The 24,323-nt window shown below is 37.5% G+C and overlaps 1 protein-coding gene across 4 annotated transcripts in view; it reads right to left on the bottom strand.

Moving 5' to 3' along the window:
- Positions 1–24,323, bottom strand: part of NPAS3 (neuronal PAS domain protein 3) — a 799,363-nt gene that overhangs the window by 586,232 nt on the left and 188,808 nt on the right. The window lies entirely within an intron of this gene.

The raw sequence follows: 24,323 nt of genomic DNA, 5'->3' as shown, positions 1-24,323 counted from the left end.
CTTAGAAACTATAAGCATTAACTACAAAGATGAACTGCATTGTTAGTGAGGATAACGCAAGTCCCAGTAAAATGATGCGTTCCCTTTTCTCCACAGGACTGACCCCTGTCAGTCATACCAAGTAAGAAACGCATACTTCAGCCACATTTAAGAGGACTGTATTTTTAAATCTAGTTCCCATTAGATTTTTTTTAATAGCCAAAACCATCAAGAATGTTCCCTTACCCTAAATCACTGCAATTTTACATTAGCAAGCATTCTTCACAAACACCAAACTCACCAGATTGCCTTTGTGCTATTTATGTGTTTTAATTTCTCTGATCATTTCTGAAAACCCCCGGTTTTGATTTTCCTTTTAGCTATCCTCTTCATCTTTGCCAGAAATTTCCATCAAATATTCCACCACTTTTCTCTTCTCTAATACTTTTTTCCTTCCAATAGTCTTGCTTACTTCAAGTCGACGGACAGTTAAGGTAACCAGGACATAACACGGAATCAAATCTAAGAAAATGTATGTTATACCCATCTTCCTCTTCATCTCTCGCCCACCTCTCGTCAGAAGCACACGTGCCACAGTGCACCTTGTGATGGGGCATCACTGTGGAAACCACTGCCAAGTCTCGGCTTCCGGCACTCACCTTCCTGCGGAGGAGGCACTCATCCCGCTCCTCTCTGACATCTGGAACTAAATTAAACACTGGCCCTTTCTGAATCCTCAAAGCGTTCCTTTAGCATCTTACTACTTTTTCTCTAGTTCCCTCTGAGGGATTCATTCTAGGTTATCAGTGGCTGGCCACAAACCAAATCCAACAGGGTTTGGAGACCAGGATGGAATCCCAAGGTGTCGGACTCAGTGACCACAGGAGAGCTACAGGGCCAGGGTCTCCTGCAGAGACACAATTCTGCTACTCAAAGAGCCACTGTGCACTGGGAAAACTGAGGCTTCGTGCACATAGTGTCTAATACAGCTCAATTTTGTAAACATACAGGGGAAATTTACTGAAATGTTTAATTTATTAAAGACTGCCCTAAGGTCTCCCAACCACATAGACTGAATTTCAAATTTCTGCCTTCCAGAGACGTCGTTACTGGGCAGGTAGTGTCATTTCTGGAGAATGTAGGAGAGTAGGAAGCGCTAATGTAGACCCACCAATTTACTAAAATATTGCTATACTTCCTGACCAGTTTCTAGCTAATCTCATCCCTGTGCCCACCTGGCGTACCGACTCAGTGACCCTCGGACACTGCTCCCACAGCCTACGTTCTGGTGAACCCAGGGAGTGGCCAGGCCAATCTGCCGTTAAACCTTTTGAACATCATTCCAGGATGGAAATAACCCATTTTGCAATGAGAAAACAATACATGTGAAATTTCTGCCTAGCTTTCACCTTTTACATCTTATCTATCCCCCCAACCCCCTGCCCTGGATTGTCTTTTTACTTTGACATTGCCAGTGTAAAGGCCATTCCTTTTAGGAAGTTTCATTAATTTAACTGTTTTCCACCAACCATCACAAATTCAGGCCCCTGGGGGTCCCACTAACACACTCTTTTAACACTCAAGTTTGACTCTTTTTGGTTTTTGAAAAATCAAAACCAGAGATTTTAAGAAATGATCAAAGAAATTCAAACACCTAAGTAGAACAGTATCAAAATACTTGATATTTTGATTATACACTTGCCTACTATGCTTCCTATTAGGCACAAAGCTGTCAACCCAAACTACCACAGGATCAGTGGAGAAGTGATATGGGCAAAGAGAAGGAAACAAGTACAGGATTTAATACAAGTCTTCTACCTTAGGCAGCAATTTATTTTAAAAGGAAAATCAGTTTGTTTAATATCTTTCAGATACGTTATCCTGTATCATATATAAAGACTACCAACCTCAGCACACAGAAAACTCAGCACTTCCAAGCTGCCAGGGCCCAGCACAGAGGGGCACATTCACAAGAACAGTGCGAGAAGAAAATGCTTCTCCACATCGATTAACTTTACCAGTTTTTAGTCACCTGACTATTACAGTAGAAGAGGAATCATATCCTATGCCCTACCCTTAACATGGTAAACATCCCTGCCCAAGAGACAGGTACCCTCCCATCTGGGAAGGGCCTGCTCTACGAGCAGTGGAGTCACTTCAGCCTCAATGAGGGAGAAGCTGAACTGGTCAGGACAGCAAAACAGAGTCTGAGGACTGGTGAGGGGCAGACGTCACGTCCGACTGCCCTCACACCCCACTCTTCACTGACTGGTGAGTGACACGGAAATACTAAGTATGTATCACTTTTCATTGAAAATATAATGAATTCAGGTGTATCAACGAAGCATCTTTATCATCCTTGTACGACTTACCAACTGGCAAAGGTAACAATGTTTGGTACGGAACAGTAACTTTCCCAAGTTAAAAGCAGCAATGGTAAGAGCACTGAAACAGTTGCTTGAACCATATGCAAATAACACAGAACATCTGCTCACTTATTTTTATTTTTAAATATTGAGCATTTCCTAAGTGTCAGCCATTGAAGAAGGCGCACAGGTTACACTGTCAAACAAAATTCATTCTCTGCCCTCAAGGAACATACGGTCTTAAGGAGATGAGCAGCAACAGAAAATTTCAAATCAGGGTAACAGTGCCACAAACAAGTAAGAATAGGGTGCTATGGAAGGACCCAAGAGTTAGTGGCTAATAGAGGCTTAGAAAACCTAGGAAGACTTCTTAATGGAGACATGACCTAAAAAAAAGTTTCAATGCATTAACCAGGCAAAAGGGCTGGGGCGAGGAGAGAACCAGAATTCATGATATATCTTGCAAAAATATTTTAAAACATTAAAAACAGGATATATTCAGTGAAAAATAGTGTCAACCTCACCACTTAAGATAGGGGTATGCAGCAATTTCTGATGCTGAGAAAAAAAAAATCAGAATGCCATTTAAAAAAAATCACATTCAAATATACCCCAGGGCTAACATCTTCCTGGGATTCATGTGCAATTATTTATTTGTTGCTTGGCAGAGTATCTTATCACTAGCCAACACACCTGTTATGCCACAATATTTACATAGAAAAATCACGTTGTTTTACTGAGAAATCTTGCTGTCTTCTAAAATGCCTAAGATGTTTAGAAATGATAAAGACTGATTCATGTGCATTTAGATTTATAAAGATTTTATTCATGCCACTCTTGGATTTCCTGTAATATTTTTTCCATCAATTCATCTACTCGTCTACAGCATTTAAACACAGCACTATAATTACTCTAGTCTTATGAATTTCTGTTGTAGTGGTATTATTACTATGTTTGAAAAGTTCTGAACTAGAGAAAATAAACATGAAAACAGACCCATCATAGGGTATTATTTGGTTATAGGCACTACTATTCTTTCTTTGCAGTGTTTAAAAAGATTCATGTCTCAGGTTAGACATAATGTAGAGTTAGGAGTCAGGGGTCAAGGACTTGCTTTACCATTTACTAACTCCAAGCTTCTGTGCCCTTACTGTAAAGTTAGGATATTAATAGTTGTTACTTTTTTTAATGAAATAATATATAAAACATTTAACCCTTCATCTGACACCTAATAGATACTCCGTAAGTATACCCAACATTATAGATCAAATTGTTTTTGTATTCCTTAAATGCAAAGGCCAGGTTTAAAAATTTAAGTAAAAACTTGTTTTGACTCAGGTAAGACTTAGAAGTTTTGTCACTTTTCTAACAGAAATGCCTTGTCAAGGAGGCATCCAAGAAAATCTTGAATGGTAGTCTGGCAATCAATAAAATTCATATAGCCAATCTGCAACAAAACACTAGCAAACCAAATCCAAGAGCATGTTAAAATGATTATACATCATGGCCAAGCGGGATTTACCCCAGGAATGCAAAATGGATATATTTCAAGGGATCTGAACTGGGGTTCAACAGCATAACAAACTACATTAGGAGGAGATGAGATGAAAAAAGATCCATTTGACTTTGTCAACTAACACATTTGACAAAATTCAGCACCATTTCATAAAAGCACTCAGAAAATTAGCAATAGAAGGAATCTTTCTCTTCTATTGAGCATTTATGAAAAACCCAGTTAGCACTGTACTTAATGGAAAAAGCTTTCCCCCTTAAGATCAGGGACAAGAAAAGATACCTTACTTTCACCACTGCTGTTCAACATTGTACTGCAATTTCATGACAGAGCAATTAGACAAGAAAAAAAAAAAAGGCATTAAAGTGGAAAAGAAGTAAAACTATCTCTGTTTAAAGATGACACGAGCCTATATATAGAAAAACTTAAGGAATTCACAAGAAAATTACTAAAGCTAATAAATGATTTCAGCAAAGTTGCAGGTTACAAGATTAACATACAAATCAGTTGTATTTCTATAGGGCAGAAATGATCAATGAAAAAAAATTAAGAAAGCAATTACACTTACAAACCCATCTAAAGGTATAAAACACCTAGGAATAAATTTAACCAAGGACTTTAAAGACTTATAAAGGAAACTACAAAACAAAACATTGCTGAAATTAATCAGAGCATTTAAATTCCATTAAAATAATGAATATGGGATCAGGGAGGATATGAGAGGATACTGGAAAGCACTGTACCTTCTGCTCAATATTGCTGTCAACTTAAAACTGCTCTAAAGATAACTGATAGATAGGTAGATAGGTGGATAGATAAATGGAAAGATATACCATTTTCATGGATAAGATTTAATAGTGTTAAGATGTCAGTACTATCCAAAGTGATTCACATAGTCAACTAAATCCCTATAAAAATTCCAACAGCCTCTTGTGAAGAAATGGAAAAGCCAATCCTGAAATTCACATGGAATGTCAAAGAGCCTCAAATAGTCAAAACAGTCTTGAAGAAGAGAACAAAGTTGGAAGACTCACACTTCCTGGTTTTAAAACCTACAACAAATCTACAGTAATCAAAACAGGGTGGTATCTGCCTAAGGAAAGACATGTAGACCAATAGAATAGAATTCACGGTCCAGAAATAAACCCATACATCTGTGGCCAACTGATTTTCAACAAAGGTGCCAAGTCCATTCAATGGGGGAAAGAACAGTGTCTTCAACAAATGGTTCTGGAACAACTGTACTTGCACATGCAAAAGAATGAAGCTGGGCCCCTTTATCACACCATATGTAAAAATTAACTCAAAATGGATCAACAATTTAAATGTAAGAGCTAAAACTATAAAACTATCAGAAGGAAATATGGAGGAAAATCTTTATGATCTACGATTTGGCAGTGGATTCTTAAATATGACACTAAAAGCACCAGCAATAAAAAAAATTAGAAAAATTGGACTTTAAAATTGAAAACTTTTGTGCACTATAGGACATTATCATGAATGTAAGAAGACAACAATACAGAATGGGAGAAATATTTGTAAATCATTTACCAGATAAGAGTTTAATATGCAGACAATATAAATAACTGAGCAAAAAGAAAATCCTATTTAAAAGAGATTAAAGAACTTGAATAGACATTTCTACAAAAAAAAGATATATAGTCAATAAGCCCAGGAAGAGATGCTCGATCACATCAGTCATTAGAGAAATGAAATTCAAACCATAATGAGGTATCATTTCACACCCACAAGGACGGCTATAATCGAAAAACACAAACAAAACAAAACATGGAAAATAACAAGTACTAGTGAGGATGTGGAGAAACTGGATGTCTCATCTTTTGTATGGGAATGTAAAATGGTACAGCTGCTATGGAAACCAGTTTGGCAGTTCCTCAAAAACTTAAATGTAGACTTGCCATATGACCCAGCAATTCCACTCCAAGGTATACACTCCAAAGAACTGAAAACAGGGACAGATACTTGTACACCAGTGTTAACTACTGCATTAACCACGATAGCCAGAAGTTGGAAAAAACTCAGTGTCCATCAACAGATAAATGACTAAACAAAGTATGAAATATACATATACTGGAATATTAATAGTTACAAAATACAATGAAGTTGTACATTGAAACAATGGATATATCTTGAAAATGCTATGCTAACTAAAATAAGCCAGATATAAAAGGATAAATATTCTATGATTCCATTATATAAATATCTAGAATAGACAAATTCATGGAGACATAATATAGATCAGAAGTTATCAGGGGGTAAAAAACCAGGGGAAGTGGGGGACTTTCTGTCTGGGGTCAGGACAAAGTTTTGGAAATACATAGTAGTGATGGTTGCACAACACTCTGAATGTAATTAACACCACTGAATTGCACAAATAAAAGGTTAAGATGGCCAATTTTATATTATATATATTTTACCACAATTTAAAAAAAATTATACAGCTAACATTTTTTGTTGTTTGGCGTAATTTGCAATGCAGATACCATTCATCTTCATTAATAATACATAAATCATACAATGTTAAGTCTAGACAGATCAGATTTATCTATTCCCTCTAAAAATAGAACAGATATGTAATAAATTAAATGAATGAACAAATGAGCAGATTCATGAATAAATGAAGGAACATGATGGGAATTATTTAAGTACTGTTTGAGTAACTAATGTTTGATTTGTTGTTTTAAAACCATATTCCATTATTACTGATCAGCATTGTCAAAGAATTTCTATTTTTAAGTTTAGCGATTAAGTAGATCAAAGGTAGCACTTCCCAAACAAGGACACTTTAACATGCTTTTTTGCTAATTTTTTTTTTAAAAAGTATATCTGCTGAATGTGATACCATCTCATTGGGATGTTGTACATAAAATCTCAATAAGCCCAAGGCAACACCTTATGAATTAAAAGTCACATTTTTTCCATTCAACTATTCAATAAAAATGAATATACTAGCATGTATTGCCACTTACTAAAACACAAAACACCTTCCTAGAGAAGCAGATTTATCACTATGCCAAAAAGTTAATTGCTTGTTACATTATGTTAAGGAAAAATGTGAATTCTTCCTCTACCCGTTTTAACACTATGAATAAAAAAGCATTTAAACGTCTCTTCCATTTTATTTTGTTTCCCATCGAAACAAGCATGCTTCCTAAGGGAAAGAAATCTCTGAATAGTCAAATTTCAGTTTTTATTTGGTCAGTATAGTGTCCAGTGAAACAGAGAATGGTTTTTGTACAAACAGGTTTTTTAATGAGCTGATTTTTAGGAATGGAAAGAATAGCAACCCTATAAGCTCTAAAAATTTAGGCAATATGTAACTCCTCTGGTGGTAACCCTTCAAATTCCAGAAAAGTACAGTAAGAACTTTGTTGGTATTTTTGGCATAATCTGATAACATATATGCATTTTGCCTCTGCTATCTACATTTTAAATTATGTAAATCAATACTTGTCAAACACATCAGCTCTTAGTTTTTCCCATTGATTTTCAGATATAAAAATTTTGCATAACTACCAAAGAACACCTTTCAATAACCTTAGGACATACCTACACCATTGAAATACCAGCTAAGACAGAATCTTTCACTAGATGTTTACTGTTGTTTCCTTTTCCACAGCAATCTACACAAGTCCCATGAAATAGCCAATGAAGTGACCAATAGTCCCTGTAACCATTAGTCCTTAACAGTTGTGGCCGTGACAGTCCATACGCTCCTCATGCGTCTCCTCTCCATGCAAACTCTTGACACAACTTCAAATCGTGCCACCACTGCTAGGGCCCCATCCTTCCACAAGCTCTCCTGGCTGTCTCTAAGACCCTCTTTATCTCTACTCCATTCTGAATATTCTTCCTTGCTTCCACTCTTTTTTCCAAAAGATCATCTCTCTACCTGACTTCCAGAACCTCCATCCAGCCTCTGATTTATCTACAAAGACCCTACATGGCAACCACCAGACTCCTGGGCCAGGTGAGCAACAAGCCAATTAATGGGGCCTGCGAGGCAGGATGGTGAGTATGTCAGGACATTAGCAGAAGCAGAGGACTGACTAAATCCACATGGAAAAATTAGAGGACAGACATGAACATTTATATTTTTGCTTCTCTAGATCCTTGGTTACTACCTTGTAATAAATGTTGAATGAATGCATGCATGCATGATCTATGGTACCATATTCAAAGTCATTCCAGGAATATGTTATTTGACACACACGCATCTCGCCTTAGAGGGAAATAACCCCCCCGGTGGTAATCACACCAGGGCTCTTTCACCTGTTGGGCACTGCAGGTTTTAAAGTTCTATCTTGAGCAAGTGCTGCAGTAGTTCTGTGATTCTTTTGGTTAGGAGCATACTGATGTGTAACGTATGTGATGAGACACATTGATGGTTAACAGCACCTGCACCTAGATGGCCAATGAACAGAAACCCACAGACTGCTAGCCAAAATTCAGGAAGAAGTACTTCAACACTGTTTACAGAAGTATTAAATTAAATCTAGGAGTTGTAAACTCTTAGAGTGTAACACAGTATGTCTACAATAAAAATGTCTGTAAAAAATGTAAAAACCACTTAAATTCCCTTCACATAGGACTCCGGTTCAGAATCTTAAAATATTAGGAAAGCCCATCAAACTTCTTTCTGGTGACCAGTGGATTCTGCATGTGATTTCTGTAGATTCATCAAAAAATATTTCCCAATGTTTATAATGCCCTGCAATTATCATGTTTTAATACAACAGATTTATCAAGAAGAAACATTTCCTGTTAATTATTGCCTTAATGTAATCTTTTACACACTTCTGAATGATATTACTAGTAGTTTTTGAAAGGAGGGTTACAGCACCTGACTTTTATAAATCAAAAAGACACAAAAGGTACAAATTGATTAGAGAATAAAAGCACATTCAAAGTATAAAAAGTCAGTGCTTTCCTAGAATTTTTCATGGTTAAACATACACCATAATTATTTTCCTACATTCAGTATGACACTATTGGGTGCTAAATATTCATTCTTGGAATAAATCTGAATCTGAAACTATTCATCTTTTTTTTTAAATAGCTGACATACTGCATAAACAGAAAGTTTGTGTAGTTTTTTAAAAATAAACAGTATACCATGTGAACTTTGATTTATTATGCAATTTATCTCTTTCTATCTCTCTCTGCTATACATAATTCAGGTCCACATAAAACAGTTCCTATACCATTAATATTTTCTAGCTCTTTTTGGCTTTAAGGCTATGATCATTTTTAAATGTTTCAAATGTATGCCATTTATCATTAATATTATAGTGGCATCACAGCTATTTTAATCTGTAATATCTGAGAGTTCATAACTTGGCACATAAAACTTGCTGGAGGAGGATGATGAAACTTAACTTGCTATAACCTACTTTTTGAGTAATTGTTTAGGAGGAAAAACAAAATGCAACCTCATAATTACTAAGTCCAAAGGTATTTTGATATATGTTTAAATGTTTTCATACACATGTCAAATTATTAAAAGTACAAAATATATGAGTTATTAGGGAAACCTTTTCCTCGATTTTTTAATCCAATTTATAGAAAAATCAAAACAAGCAATTTAAAAAATATTAAAGCTTCCTAATCATTTAGAAAAATATTTTTCTATCTGTTAAGAAAATATGCTTTTTCTCTTACTAAAATTACATGATTAATAACCAACTCCTTTTTTGAAAATTAAGTAATTACACACAACCAAAACTATTACCCAAGGCCTATGAGGCAAACAGTCTATGCTAACAAAATTATCTGTAGGTTTAGTTAAGTAGACAAATCTGGGAACAACATGATCTACACGTAACAAATCTACTCTGGATGCACTTTTTAATATTTGGGTAAGACCTGAGAAATTGAATGAATGAAAAACAATAACAGTTTGTGAATGTCTACTATGTATCGGCTGTTAAGTCAGACTGGGAATACAACAACGAAAGGACTGCTACCCTCAAGTAAATCGCAGCACACCAGTAAGCTTTTTTAAAATTTAATGTATCTAATCATACTTTTAGGATTATCATAAATGTACATTTTCCTCCAAAGATTCAACAAAGTTTGCCTTTCCAGGAACAATGTCACATCACTAGAAACTGTACTGAATTTCTGTAATGATGTCAAAAAATCCCAAAACCATAGAACTACAAGACACATTTGAAGTTGTATCTTTTACTACCCTTTACTGATGTGAAAAATCTTCCAAACAGGTACTGTGACCTCTCCAGAATCATGTATCTACAGGGTGAGAAAACAGACTAAACTTCAAGTCTGACTCCAAGTCAATGCTCTTTGCTCAATGTCACATTGCTTTCATACAAAGGCTTATGCCTGCTCATTTGCATAACTTAGATGCAAAACAGCACTCTGAGAGCCGGGCAGCCTTCCATATTCATAGCCCACAAATGTCTCACTTGCCCTCCCCCCAATTTTAAATTCCTGTGATTGACCACTTAATAAAATCCTAACAAAAATAGGAAGCATCGGCAAATTTTTAAAAAATACTGTATAATTCATTCACTCTGAGTTTGGAATGAAATAGTTGTTCATAGCAATGAAAAAAAATGCAAGTATTAAAAACAAAGGTTGAGCTACTCATCCCCAGATCTGTGAACAAAATGCCCTGAAATCGAAGAGTGTTAAAAAAGTTTGTTAAACTGTGTTATTCAGTTATACTTAAAATAGTTAAAATCTCAAGTCATTAAACATTTCCATTATGGATTCTCTTGACACTCCACCAGAGGGCTACAAAACTCCCAAAATGCTCTTACAAAGTTTTTAAGTTTTCAACTGTAGATATTAAATAGTACCATACTTTGCTTTTCTGAAAGTAGGATTTTGAGACAATATATATATATATCCTTCAGGAGAAGAGTCTCCTATCATGATGTGGCCTCACCTCAGAGTGCAACGAGAAGTCAAGCATTTCCTTAACCCTCTTTCAGAAGTACCCGAATTTTACTCTCTTAGATCTTATGACTGCCTAGGAGTTCAAGATTACCACTGGAAACCCCTGATTGAAAGGGAGCAAGAGGGAAGAAAAGGTAAATGGTGAGAAAGAAGAAGATAAGGAAATAAGGTGTGGGTGTGGAAGTGGGGAAAGGAAGAGCAGGGCACAAAGGAAGGGACCAGGAGAGGCCAACACAGACAGAACGTGTCCTCTTGCGCCAGCTGGGTCCCACAAGGGAACTCCAGGTCAACGACACAGACAGGATAGAGAAGTAGGGGAAAGCAACCTGAGATCTGTCCCACAAGGATGCATGATTTTTTAGGGTGATTCCTATTTACTACTTGGGGCTCCAACTTGGAAATGATTCCAAGTAAGCTCAAAATTCTTCTGAAAAATTGTAAAATGCTTCCCCTCTCAGGTGAGGCCCGTGTCTTTGTAAGAACACGCTTCTCAGAGTCTCGGCTGAGTTGTGCCATGAGACTAGCCGGGGCTGATGTCTTCGCTGATGCCTTCTCCGCTCCTCAAGGCCAGGGCCAGTCCTGGTCAGCTTTGAACATCCTACAGGCTTAGTGCTGTCCTGCACACAGTAAGTGGTCTCTAAAACATGCTGAACAGAACTGCCACTGTCACGGGGTTTCTGGTTTCAGAGCTCATCCCAACTTTAACATTGTTTGCTTTAGTGGCGAATGGGTCCCCAGTGAACACCATGGTCCAGGCTAAGCTTCTGTAAGCAACCTGGGGCTCCTCTGTGGCTGTGCTCAGAGGGCCCAGTGGCCAATCAGCAAGAAAAGAAAACACATAAGGAAAAGAACACTCAACAGAAAAGCAAGCTGAAAAAACTAGGCAGGAGTATCCGGACCTCCAGCCCTCCTCGGAGAGGCACCGGAAACTCAGGTGCATGTGCAGCTTGGTGGGGCTTCCCACTCCCCGGAGGTGGAGTCTTCCCAGAGCTGTTTCACTTTTCTAAGCAAAGATTTCCATTATCGTAAAGCATATTATTCCCTGCACATGCATGCCACGAGACTGTCTTAAACTGCCCGTATTCAAGAATAACCTTGGCTAGGAGTTGGGTTTCTTCCTTCAAATGTAGCAGTTAGATTTTCCCTTTTATTATCATGTGGCACAATGAAGGAACTGTTTTGCCTAATTCCTCTGCTCCTTAATGTCACATTGCTCACAAATGTGCATCCAAAAATGAACAAGTTCAGGACATAAGACTCTAATCCATACACAAATATAAAAATCTATTTTCAGAAAAATAATGGTATAATACTCACAGATGTATTTTATAGCCCAAAGATTTCAGACCTCAACAGTACAGATTCATATTCAACAGGATTTAGTTCTTAATAGGCTGACTTTAAAATTTAGCTTTACTGTGTGTGTGTGTGTGTGTGTGTGTTGTATGTGCATTCCATTTTCTATTTCTGCTCATTTAGTTCTTAACTTGTCCTGTACACTTTGCGAAGATGCTTTGGGAGCCCCCTCTCTCTAAAGGATATTTAAACACTCCCAAAATTCATGTTGCCTACAGTTTGCAAGAGTGAAGCCAATCAAGGCACCTCTGCTAAAACTCCCTGAGGCACAGCCAAGTATCTTCTCATTTGTGCCTCATCAATAAGGCCCCCAGTATCTACACAGGTTATGAAACTCCTAGGGTCCTGCTGCCTGTGGAGACAACAAGCCTTGCAAATTCTATTCCTCTAAGAGGTTCAGGGAACCATATTATGAAAATAGCACTTGTGAACCACACAAAGTTAAAATGATTTAAACTATTACAACATCTTACTTAAATTATGCTAAAAGGAAACCCAGGAGCAGTACAGGGAAGTTTGGTAAGAAAAGAGGATTGCCTTTAAATCTCCACTTAGCGATATGCTAAGCGAAATGAAAAGCATTCGCTTTAACCTCAGTTAACCTTTTCCTCCTAAGCTCAATTTCCATACACTTTAAATGTCTTAAAATTAGTGAAATGATTTCATTTGTATTTTCTCCACCCCAAATTTATAAGTGAGGCAGAATCAAATGTGTACCATCTCATCACATTTGCCATTTGATGGAAGCCAGCACCATAATTCTGCATCAGAAGAGAACTGAAATGAAGGCAATATGTCCATCAAAGGGCCTTCTATTAAATGTAAATTTCTTTACTCTTTCAGATAAAAGGGCAAATTATTTAATTCACTTCAATTCAACAAGCATTTATGGAGCACTGAAAGCCATCGGGCTAGGATATGGAGGCAGAAGAATAGGAGGATTTCTGGAGGGCACGTGCCTCCCTCTAAGAGCCCACCTTGTGTGGAGGGAGACAGAGGTGCACCCTGTGCAGGTGTCAGGCAGGCCGTGACCAAGGTCCACACAGGGAAGAGACACTCACGTCTACGAAGGAACCAGAGGGCTTTGTGGAGGAGGCAGCACTCGAGCTGGTCCGTGAAGGACGCAACCTCTGGTGCTGGGGGCACGGAGGGGGAAGAGGCTCACAGAACGCCTAGGACCAGCTAGATGATTTGTAAAAAGAACCCAGTGCAAAATGACGACGCGGCGCCCCTTGATTAAGCATTATTATGAATTTCAAGAGAATGACAGCAGAGGATAAAACCCAGCACAGGGCCTCATGGGATCCACAGGCTGCAGGCCCAGCCTGTGGAGCAGGCCCTGCAGACAGGCCGCAGTGGGAGAAGCACCGGAGGCGGTAGGGAGGCACTGCAGCCCTTCTGGGGCAGGTGCCCAGGACATCAACCACCAAATACATCACGCGACTACACGAGCTGGACGACTCTTCTGTTAACAAAAACGAGGCAGTGCTCCCCACACTGGGAGAGGCAAAAAACCAGGTGCTTACAGAATGCAGAAATTCAAACAAGCATATCCCAGAATATAGATTCCTTTATCCTCTATAAGCCTAGGCTGAGAAAGTTTGTTACTCCAAGTGTCACCCCCTTGCCAGCTATTTTGTGTTGGGGGAGTGGTGGGTTGGATGGACAAAGAACATTTTCTCTGCTTTACAATTCACCTCCAACTGAAATACCAAAAACATTAGAGGGAGTAAGTTTTAAACTGAGTGAAGAAACAGGTATTCCCATTTTCAGCGTGGCATAATGTTTCCAATTCCCTGCTTTTTCCCCCCTCATTCAACGATAACAGATTGTCAGCCGATGCTCTGATAAGGCTCCCTGATCAGAAATAAGCCTAGTGACACTGTTTTATTGACACTGCACATGCTTTCACTTTTCCAGCTCAGTAGCACGTAGAGCTGCACAGCGCCTCACGTTAGCCCTGGAGCCACTTCAAGCTACGAGCGGCTGCTCTGTAAGCATTGGAACGAATTCTCTGTAGTCCCCATAGAAATCCCGTGGAATGCAGTTTCCTGCTGGTTTGTTACACTGCGTCAGAATAATGAGACTACGACCACAGCCTGCTAGATTATGCAACGAAACAAAACTCGCGCACCACAGTCCACCCAGAAAGACTTTCACCCTTCTTCTCTCCTGCAATTAAAGCTTCCTATTTACATCGAAAGGTTGTTTGTGAATAATCCCACCAGGGAGTCAACCCAACAAAAATAAATCACCCAGGGCTTTCCGACAGGCCAAGCCCAGTGCTTGGCACCCAGCACAATAAGTATTTGTTGAACAAATGATGAATGCTGACCCATTTATCCTGATTGATTTTTTTCCCTGCCCCAAACCTAACTTACACTCTTGCTAAATTTGTCTCTCTTACACCTTTTACAGAGCACTTCAATACATTTTCCCTACATTCTAAGTCATTCCCTTAAGAATTCTCATGACTCTATATCAAAAGTTCTATTAAATTCATAATGGGGTAACCAAGAAAAGGGAAATTATTGTATTAAGTTCCTGTCGCCAGTAGAGAAGGCAGTCAGTGCACTGACAGCAAAAAAAATAGTCAAGTATAACCAGTTCCTCTCCTCTGTGTTACAGAGGATGAGCACTGGGTTCTGAGAGTCAGCATCCCATTTCTGCCTTTTACAAGCTCTGGGTATCTGGCAAGTTACTCAGCCTCTCTGGTCTTGATTTGCCCATCAGTAAATTGGGGATACAAAGGGAAATCATCTTATGTAGTTACCATGAAGATTAAGTGAGACACCATAAGGCACTAAGTAAAGTACCTGTTACATGGCAAGAATTCAATAAATACTAGTTATTTATTGACTACTATTATTCTACTAATAATGACCAGGGTACTGTATCTCTGTAAATGTTTTTAATTATTCACTTAAAGAATATTTTTAAATATTTAAATAACATTTTATAATAAACAAACATGAATTTAAGACACAACCACAAATAATATTTGTTACTGATAAGAATTTCTTTTGAAACAGACCTAAGAACATAATTCAGAAAGAATTACATAAAACAAATAATTTTCATCTTGAGTCATTGGTAGGTTTTCTATTCCATTTTCTAATAACAAAACTTCTTAACAAAAATGGAATCTTCATAAAACTATATATGCAAATTTAAAAAGTAGTTTTAACATTTACTGATGAAATTTGAACAGAGTGTCTTACTATTTGGTCTTGTAAGAGAAAATGGTAATAGGAAACTATTGGCTCTCCTTATACAATATTCAAGCTTTAAGAAACAAATCAGACCACATGGACTTTCCCAAGTACTGAATTCAAACCTCACATCAAACCTTATTATCATTTTGAAATATTTGGCTGTGCAAAAACCAACAGACAAACGTTTTCTAAAGGAATTCTGTCATTTCTTCACTCCCCATAAACCTGCCAGCTTCCCAATGCTCCTTTGACAGTATAATCAGTCAATTCAATCAGAGAAATTCTAAAGTACAATGGTAATTTTCTTTCACTTTTTTCTTTACACTGTCAGTTCAAGCCACCTGCTGAAAGCATTGATGTGGAACAGCTCAGTATTAGCTCTGAAATTAGTACCAGTCCCCAGTTAAAAACCTGGCACATTCGGTGTAGGACAGAGATTCTTAATGGCATATAAGCCCATCGGTAGAACTGGCACATTACTTAAACTAGCTTTTTTGTAAGTAATTTATATCGGCTGGTTTTGGCCTCACAACACAAGACTGAAAGGAAGCCAGGAAAGGAAAACAGGTTCAAGGACAAACACCACAAATAAGAAACATGATCCTTTCAGATAAATATTCCTAAGTCTGATGTCACTAAGGTCTACTCTAAACAAATGTCTAAATTCAATGTTCAGCCTGTAACAATAGCTAAAACACCTAATAAAGTGTCTACAGAATGGAATACTGCATTTAAAACTGAAGATTCTTTTCCTTTAAATTTCAATCCAGAAGTTGCTACTGTGTTCACATTTTTCACATGCACCTTTACACAGAAAGGGAAGTGCAATTACCTCTGGTATCTTACATGTTCCAGCACCTTGCCTGGACTGCCAGGCTCAGCAGGTAGGTCCGTGAGCATTGACTGAGGCCACAAGGATGAAAGGCATTTACTACATCTACTCAGAGGGTCGTCAATGGACAACCTGTACAAGATTTATGTTTTAAATAATAAATGAACTAAACACCTTGAGGTAATTGGCTGTGTGAAGCTTCACAATAGGCCAGATAGCTTGTCTGAACAAAGTAAAATAAGATTAAATAATGAATGAGGAGTGCAGAGAATTTCAAGCCACACTAATACAGCATGGTTTTTTAAAAGTGAAAGTAGTTGGTAAGTCAGGTTTTTATGGCTTTTAGACGTGTCACTGGGACTTCTTTCTCTGTCAAAAGAAATTATTTCAAAGAGACGCATCTCTGGATTTCTAGTGTCGGGTATATAGCAGCCAGTCTTGCTAGCAGTTCAAGAAACCGCCTGCTGAGTGAAGGAAGTTTGTCCAAAGTCTACCCAACACTCAACTCCACTTGCATTTTATAAAGACAGAGCCAACATCCAATGACGTCTGGGTGGAAATTACCACAGCAAACTTTTGAAAAATAATGTTTCTGACACATATATAGACTTAACACCATCTGCCACCACAGAGACCAATAAAGAGGTTTTGTCGAGTAACTTTCCAAGTCAGCTGCAGTGTAGACTTCCTTGGATTTTTTTTTTTTTAAAACAAGAAGTTGATGATGTTTCATTGGTTGCTTTGGAAAGACTAAAAAATTACAGCCTTTGGATAGTCAGGTTACAAGCCTGAGAAGAATCTAAAAGGAAACAGAACTCTAGACACAGATCCAGGCACATGTGTTAACTAGATGCCAATTTCATCCTAAATTTTTAGTAAGTCATACTTAGCTTTCTTTATTAAACATTTTTAAAGATCAGAAGATTAAGTAGTCAATGTTAGTACTAAACATAGTAATTTTCTGGGGCTATGTAAATAAAAATGCCCTCATCCGTGAGAGATGCCTATTAAGGTATTTACAGTTGTAAAGAAATGATGTCTGGAACTTGCCGGAAAACACCAAAGGCAAAAAATGAAGTGGAGGCTAGATAAAATTGGAAAAATATTAATATTTGTTGACTCCAGATACGAGAACATGGAGATCCATTACTCTATAGTCTACTTTGTTGTATGTTTGAAATTTTCTGTAATGAAGTTTACTTTGCAGAGTTTAAGTACAAGTGCCTAACAGCCCTAGACTGACAGAAATGCAAGTTGGTTCCTAAGAAAATGCTCTTTTCAGGGCTTTGCAAAACTCAGTCAACTGTCAAGGGCCCGCTGTGAGCAGGCATGGTGCCCACTCTGTACCAGTGATGAGGAAGCACAGGGCTCTGCATCCATCTCTGCAGAAGGGTGGTGCTAACAGGGTAGCAACCAGCTCAAGCACCTGGCTCTTCAGCCTTCTGGGCTCAGGTTAAATGTCATCTCCTCACAATGGTCATTTCTATTTCCAGTATCCTATCCCCCAACCCTATTGGTCTCTGCCTCAACCCCTAGTGGTTTCCTTCAGAGTACCTAGAACAACTTACAATTACTTCACTTTTTTATTCCTTCACTGTCTGGCAGTGGCACTACAGAGCAAACAGAAACCTTGTCTTTCCCATCCTCCCCCATATTTCTTGGCGAAAAGGTTAGCAATGACTGATCCCTCTCTAATACCTCCCACTCAAACAGTGGAGGAGCCCAACATGAGCCACTGCTTCCAGTCTCAAGTAGATATACTTCTGTAAGACCACAGAAGCAGCATTTGAAACACATAAACCAATGTGCCACAGAGTGACCATCAACGTGTTAGTAATAATATCCTCATTCTCAACTTTTATTTTCTTAAGTATACAGCATTTGCTGATTAGAAACAGAGGAAGAGAACTTGAGCTTCTGAATCAGACATACTTGAGTTTTAACTTCTACTAACTGTAAATTGGGGGAAGTTACTTATTATCTCTGATCCGCGCTAGTTTCATCTATAAAGTGAAAATGGCGTTATATAACTCACAAGGTTTGAGAGGTCAAAGTCATATACGTATGACTAACATATAATCACATACATAACATTTAGGGTAGTGCTTGCTGTGTAACAAGCATTCAATAAATTGTGCTCCTTATGCCCATAAAATTCTCCCCTTCTAATACTTCCAGGAAAACCAGAAGGAAATAATGAAAGTTTGAGCTGGGGCGATAACTTTAGTCTTTAGATCTGGGAAGTACATTTAGATAATCTTAACATCCCCTAACTTGCTAAACTGTCACCAAAGTCACATAAATATGCGCTGAGATGCCGGTCATCTTCCAGGATTCACTGCTTTTGAATTATGTGTATTTAACTCAACTTCAGATTTCTCCAAAATATGCTCAAAGACATGTTCCTTAAATATGCACTATGCTAAAGACTCGTCAGGAGGGTGAGTGAATTAAACATATCAGTTAGAGAAACTAGAAAAGAAATGCCTCAGAGGCACCTGCTAGCCACCAAGGGCACATGACGGAACTTCCAAGATGAAGCCAAAAACTGCGGGAGGAAGTTATTGTGGGAAGCCGACTTCAAGAGAAGTTCCTAGGGTTCTGTGACTTTTAAAAATTAAGTTTAAAAAAAGCCGTAACCTTTAAAAATAACAAAATCTGTATCTGAAAAATGGATGGAGCCGCAGCCTTTTCTTTGGTTCAGTTACACTATTAATTCAGAGTTTTTACACAATTGGAAATAATAATATAGTTACTACTTTTTCACTTGTTTGCTTGTTTAAATGTTCTTACTATCTCAAAACCAGGTTACTAAACCCAGATAGAGAGATTTTATATTCCCATTTTATAGACAATAAAATTAAGGCACAGAAAATCTAACTAGCTCAATCCTGGTATCACTAATAAGTGAAGAAGCTTGGATTTGAATACAGGTCTTCTTGGATTTAAAAATATGCTCTTCCTCACCTGTCATACACTTGACTTTTATCATGCAAAGACTGATGCAAAGTTATATATATTAGTCTTGATAGTTAAATTTAATGATTTATAATTCTATTATAGCATACTAAAATAACTTCATTTTTAAAAATCTAAAATGACTAACTAGTTTTTAATTTAGAAAAACTTGCCCCTTGCACTTAAAAATTTAACTCAGTATTGTCTTTATCCTATGCTTAAGGTGCTTTTTTCTTGTGGAAGTTATAGTTAATAGCAAACTAGTCAAGAGAGGGTTGATAGTCATTTAATATTCTAATTAGACATTATATACATTAATTTACACATGTAGGGGACAAAAAATAGACTGAAGACACTGATTTAATTTCTGAACAAGAGAAATCTGAAGTTGACTTGACACCCATAACAGCACAAGAAAATGGTTTACCTAGTCCAATGACAACAAAATTACCAGACATGCCACCAGTTCTTATCAACTCAACACAGCCTCCAGAGCTCACAAAGTGATTTTGGCACCTCAGTTGATAAATGGATTGAGAATGTATGACACAGCCTTAGGTAGTGAGTCTATATGCAAAGTAAAATGGGAAATTATAGTAATATTTTTTAAATAACCTATCAAAACTTAGTCTTGATCCCCCTTCCTTATTGTCTACAGTAATCAAATGTACTTCATTAATAGCCCTTTAGTTTATCAACAGTAATTCCTAGTAGACTAGGAACAGAGCCTTCTTTAAGGCATCTCCATCTTACAGCCTCTGCACTAGGTGTTTCGTCTTCCAGGGCTAGTCTTTTACCAACTTATGATTTATTCTTCTCACAGTTCATGTTTAACTTCAGGTGTCATATCTTCAAGGTCTTCCATGGACACCCTGTCTAGGGGGTCCCCTCAATACTCCCAATCATTCACCAACACCATTCACTTGTTTTGTTTGTTCACACTTCTATCATCTGAGATTCTTTATTTTCTATGTTTCTTTACATATTTCTTACCTGCTCCCGCCTCTTCCACAGGGATGCCCACTAGAGCAGAGACCTGGTCTATGGTCTTCAGGTTCTCTGTGACCCAGCACAAGTACAGTGGGTCCTCCACAAACATTAATCTAAGCCAGTGGTCCCCAGACTTCCGTGTGTGTCAGCATCATCCCGAGGACTTGTTAAGTCACAGATTTCTTGGTCCTACCCCAGAGTTTCTGATGGAGTAGTTCTCAGGCTGGGCCTGAGAATTCAATTTTCTAACATGTTCCTAGGTAATGCTTGTGTAAGGAATTCGTAAAGGCTAACCACTGACCGCAGTTCACAGCAGAATCCACTGATGCTTCAACTGCTCAGTGATTCTGAACACTGCTTCAACTGTGTCAAGTAACAGATTCTCTCCCAAAGAGACGAATGTGAAATTTTTACAGGATTAATTTTCAAAAAATGTCCAAGTGTAAGCTTTAAGTCCCTCTTCCATTTTTTAACATGTAATTAGTATTACTGTTAATAGCTAATGTTTACTTAACACTGCATCTCAGTGTCAAGCACTATCCAAGGCACTTTATGTATCATCCTCATGTAGTCTTCCCACAAACTCTGTGAAGAACTATACTATCCCCCCGTCTTGCAGAGGCAACTGAAGCACAGGGACACCAGGTAACTTGCCTCGGTCATTTGTAAGTGGTTGGGAAGATACTTAAATGCAGGCAAGCCAGCTCCACATCCCAATTTCTTAAATATGGTGGTGTATAGTCTTATACAAGGTACACATTCCACAAACAGTAGATTCAGGACAGTTAATATAAATTATAGTCTTCTTCTCTGATTCATGGGTCACCTGAACAACAGGTTTTACAAGCTATGATTTTTTTTTTCTCTCTTACTCGCCAAGAGAGAAGGAGATAAATAATGAATTCTGTATTTATACTTCCAAAGGGAAATGTGTGATTACGATACCTTAACACTAGACAAACACAGGGTGTGTGTGTGATATACTGGCTAGCCCTGCCTGAGAACATCCCTGCAATGTAAGAGTTTCTTTATCCAAGGACAAGTTCTTTCACCTTCCCATCTGTCCTGTGAATTTTTAAATGTCTGAGACAGGTGGCCTGTTGGAAACCTAAAACCCTGTGGGTCTAAGATATGATTAAAATCCGATGTTAGGCTCTCTGATAAAGAAGATTCCTATGTTCAGGCAGGAATTTGTAAGTAACCTGCAAAATGTGTCACAGATAGCTTGAACTCTATATAACCAAAATCTCTTTAAATCTAGAATAGCATATGCTAGAACAAACTTTCGCTTGCTCAATTTCCCCACAGAAAACTAGTGATGCCTACATATCACAGCCATGAAGGAATAGAAAGTAGTTGAGTAACTGATTGTTTTTATGGTTTGGGTTCTTTTCCCCCTTTCAGAATTTACTGGTGGTTTTAAAAATGGTGCAATCTGTTCTTCTTTTCTTAAAAGAGTTCTAGACACTAGTAGTTTACTGGTTTCTTCTTGATTCTATCTTTAGTAAATGTAACTACAGTTCTCCAAGCAATATTTATAAATAATGCATTAATGATAGTTAATAAAATCAGTTAATAATGCAAGCTGGGTCCCATAATTGCATATTACAGAGCTCACTGCAAAATATATTACTCAAAAAATCTTAACCAAGATTATACTTCATAGAAATGCCAAGTGCAATGTGACTTCTCTGAAAATGAAAATGTGCAAGAGAATTAAAAGGCTACTTGCCATGAACCACTCCCCGGTTTGTATTTGTCAATGGAAAGTACAATACAATTCATTAAACACAATCCATTTCTTTCCCAGAAAAGATGGAAGGACTTTAATTGAAATCTAGTGAGAACTTAAACCTATGCTATGTTTAAAGTTTGGCACAGAATACCAAGCAATGATCATGCAGATAATTAAAAATTAAAACGTTAAATGATTAATCATCTAGTAAATAATTAAGGGAATTTAAAAATCCAAGTAAGAAAATGTTTGAGAGAATATATATTACCAATCACTTTTCTAGAACAATAATATATGAGGGTATATTACCTACATTTTGTTACTGGTAATGTCAGAAGCAACTTTAATTTAAAAAGCTTTAGCAAACTTAATGAAATTAACCTAAATTGATTGGCATTCTGATCCAGCAGGTATTAAACATATCAAGGTAAGAAACAAGGCCACTGTGACAAATTCAATAGATCAATCTGCAGTGATGCAAAAATCCAATAAATTGAAATTTAACTAAAGAATACTGCACAAATGCCAATTCCCTCTACTAAATAAAGGAGAATTCACTTGAGACTGTATTACTTACTGTAACCACCATGAAATCTATTATTGTGTTGTTCCTTGATTCTACAGCCTTTGACTAGTTTCCTTCACTTTTAATGTTCCTATGTTTTATTATTTTCAGCGCAGACACTGCATCACCTTGCATAACCTGGGCCTTCCCCTTGCTCTTTGTTCATTCAGTAAGTCTTTACTAAGTAGAGATCTATCTTTGCCAAAGAAATACACCTTTCCAAAGAAGTTTTTAAAGAAGTTTCAATTAATGAATAAATTACCAGAGTGTATCTGAAGGGACAGAAGTCTCTTTACAGTAGTGAAAATATGGTAGTATTAAAAAATTTAAACCTGAGCCCTATTTCTCACCATTCGGATGTTGCTGGCATCCCCAAAACAGAAATAAATACAAGCAGAAGAAAAGGCATGTATTTATCATCTACAGCCTTAGGTCAGGGGGATAATCTCTACACACCTCCTGCTGACACACACCCTGGGAGATCACATCCCTTGCTCCTCCCTATACTTCAAATTGGCTTGTTGATTTTTGGCAGAAAGAAAAAAAAAAATCTCTTCCATGATTGTGTTTTACCTACCAAAGAGCTATGACTCTGGTTTATATTCCTATCTCTTAAAGCAACTAGCACAGGGTGTAATATATAATCCTTATTCCAAAAACCTTGAAATTATTTTCAAGTACACAGGAGAAAAGTAAAATAGAAGAAAAGTAGATGGGAAGGAGAGAAAAACGTTGTCAGAAGGGGTACACAGAATTGGTTTGAACTGGCTTCGACAAATTCTTTCATCAAGTCAAAAACTTGAGCATGACTAACTCCAATTCCAAACAGTGTTTTTATACCAACAGACACGCAGATTATAATGCCAGGGCTGAAATTTGGCAACAGAGTAACAGCACTTATTCTGAAGCAAAAAAACTTTTAAACTAGGGTCAGCAAACAATTCCCTGCGGGCCAAACGTGGCTCACATATCCATGAGCAAAATTAACTTTCACATTCTTAAACAGTTTTTTAAAAAATAAGAAAAAGAATATTTTACAGCATGTAAAAATTACGTGAAATTCAAATTGCAGTGTCCAGTAATAGTTTTATTGGAACACAGCAATCTTGATCAGGAACACAAATCAACCATATATAACCCATCTAACTATACTAACCTAAAATGCAAAACTCTGGATAGAAAACCCTGGGTAGAGGCCTTAAAAGGTCACTTTACAGACAGATCTTCGCATTTCTCTCAAAATGACAATATCCAAATCAGTTTGATCATTAAAAAAAAATTGTCTACATCTTGCATGTAACAAATTGTCACCTTGGTTTGTTCGGATGTAGAGTAAAACTCCAGAGCCCTGAAATTCACTTTTTCTGAAAGGAACAGAAATAACTAATGTCATTGTATTTTAGGTACTTTTTTCCCCAGCATTTATTATCTCTTTATGGGACCAACACCTTTAGGATCTTGAAAAGATTAATGGCTTTAGACTTGTAAAAGCCTTCAAGAGCAGCAAATGAAGGTAGTGTCACAAACACAGTGTCCTCTCAGTGGTAAAAGGAGTCAGTGAGCACATGTCTCTGTGTAAAGGTAAAGGTGGCCTATAAACCACAAAGAAGGAGACACCTGGTCTATGGGCTTCAACTCATACCTTCCCACCATTAAATGCTCACAGACATTAATCTAGGTTATTGGCAGAGTGAACATTTTCAAAAAGATTATGCACACATTCTTTAGGATAAAAGGTGAGTTAAGGAAAAGTATAGTCAGGCACATAAAGCAACAGCAAACTCGTGAAAGGCCAACTAATCTTATACCAGAAATAGTGCCACATCCATCAGCACAGCTGTCAATGCAGTGAATTGGAGACCTGGTGCT

Source organism: Camelus ferus, chromosome 6 (genome assembly GCF_009834535.1).
Source record: "Camelus ferus isolate YT-003-E chromosome 6, BCGSAC_Cfer_1.0, whole genome shotgun sequence".
In the NCBI taxonomy this organism is placed as follows: Eukaryota; Metazoa; Chordata; class Mammalia; order Artiodactyla; family Camelidae; genus Camelus; species Camelus ferus.
The sequence above is the reverse complement of the archived record's forward strand: the minus strand, read 5'-3'. Positions and strand labels throughout refer to the sequence as shown.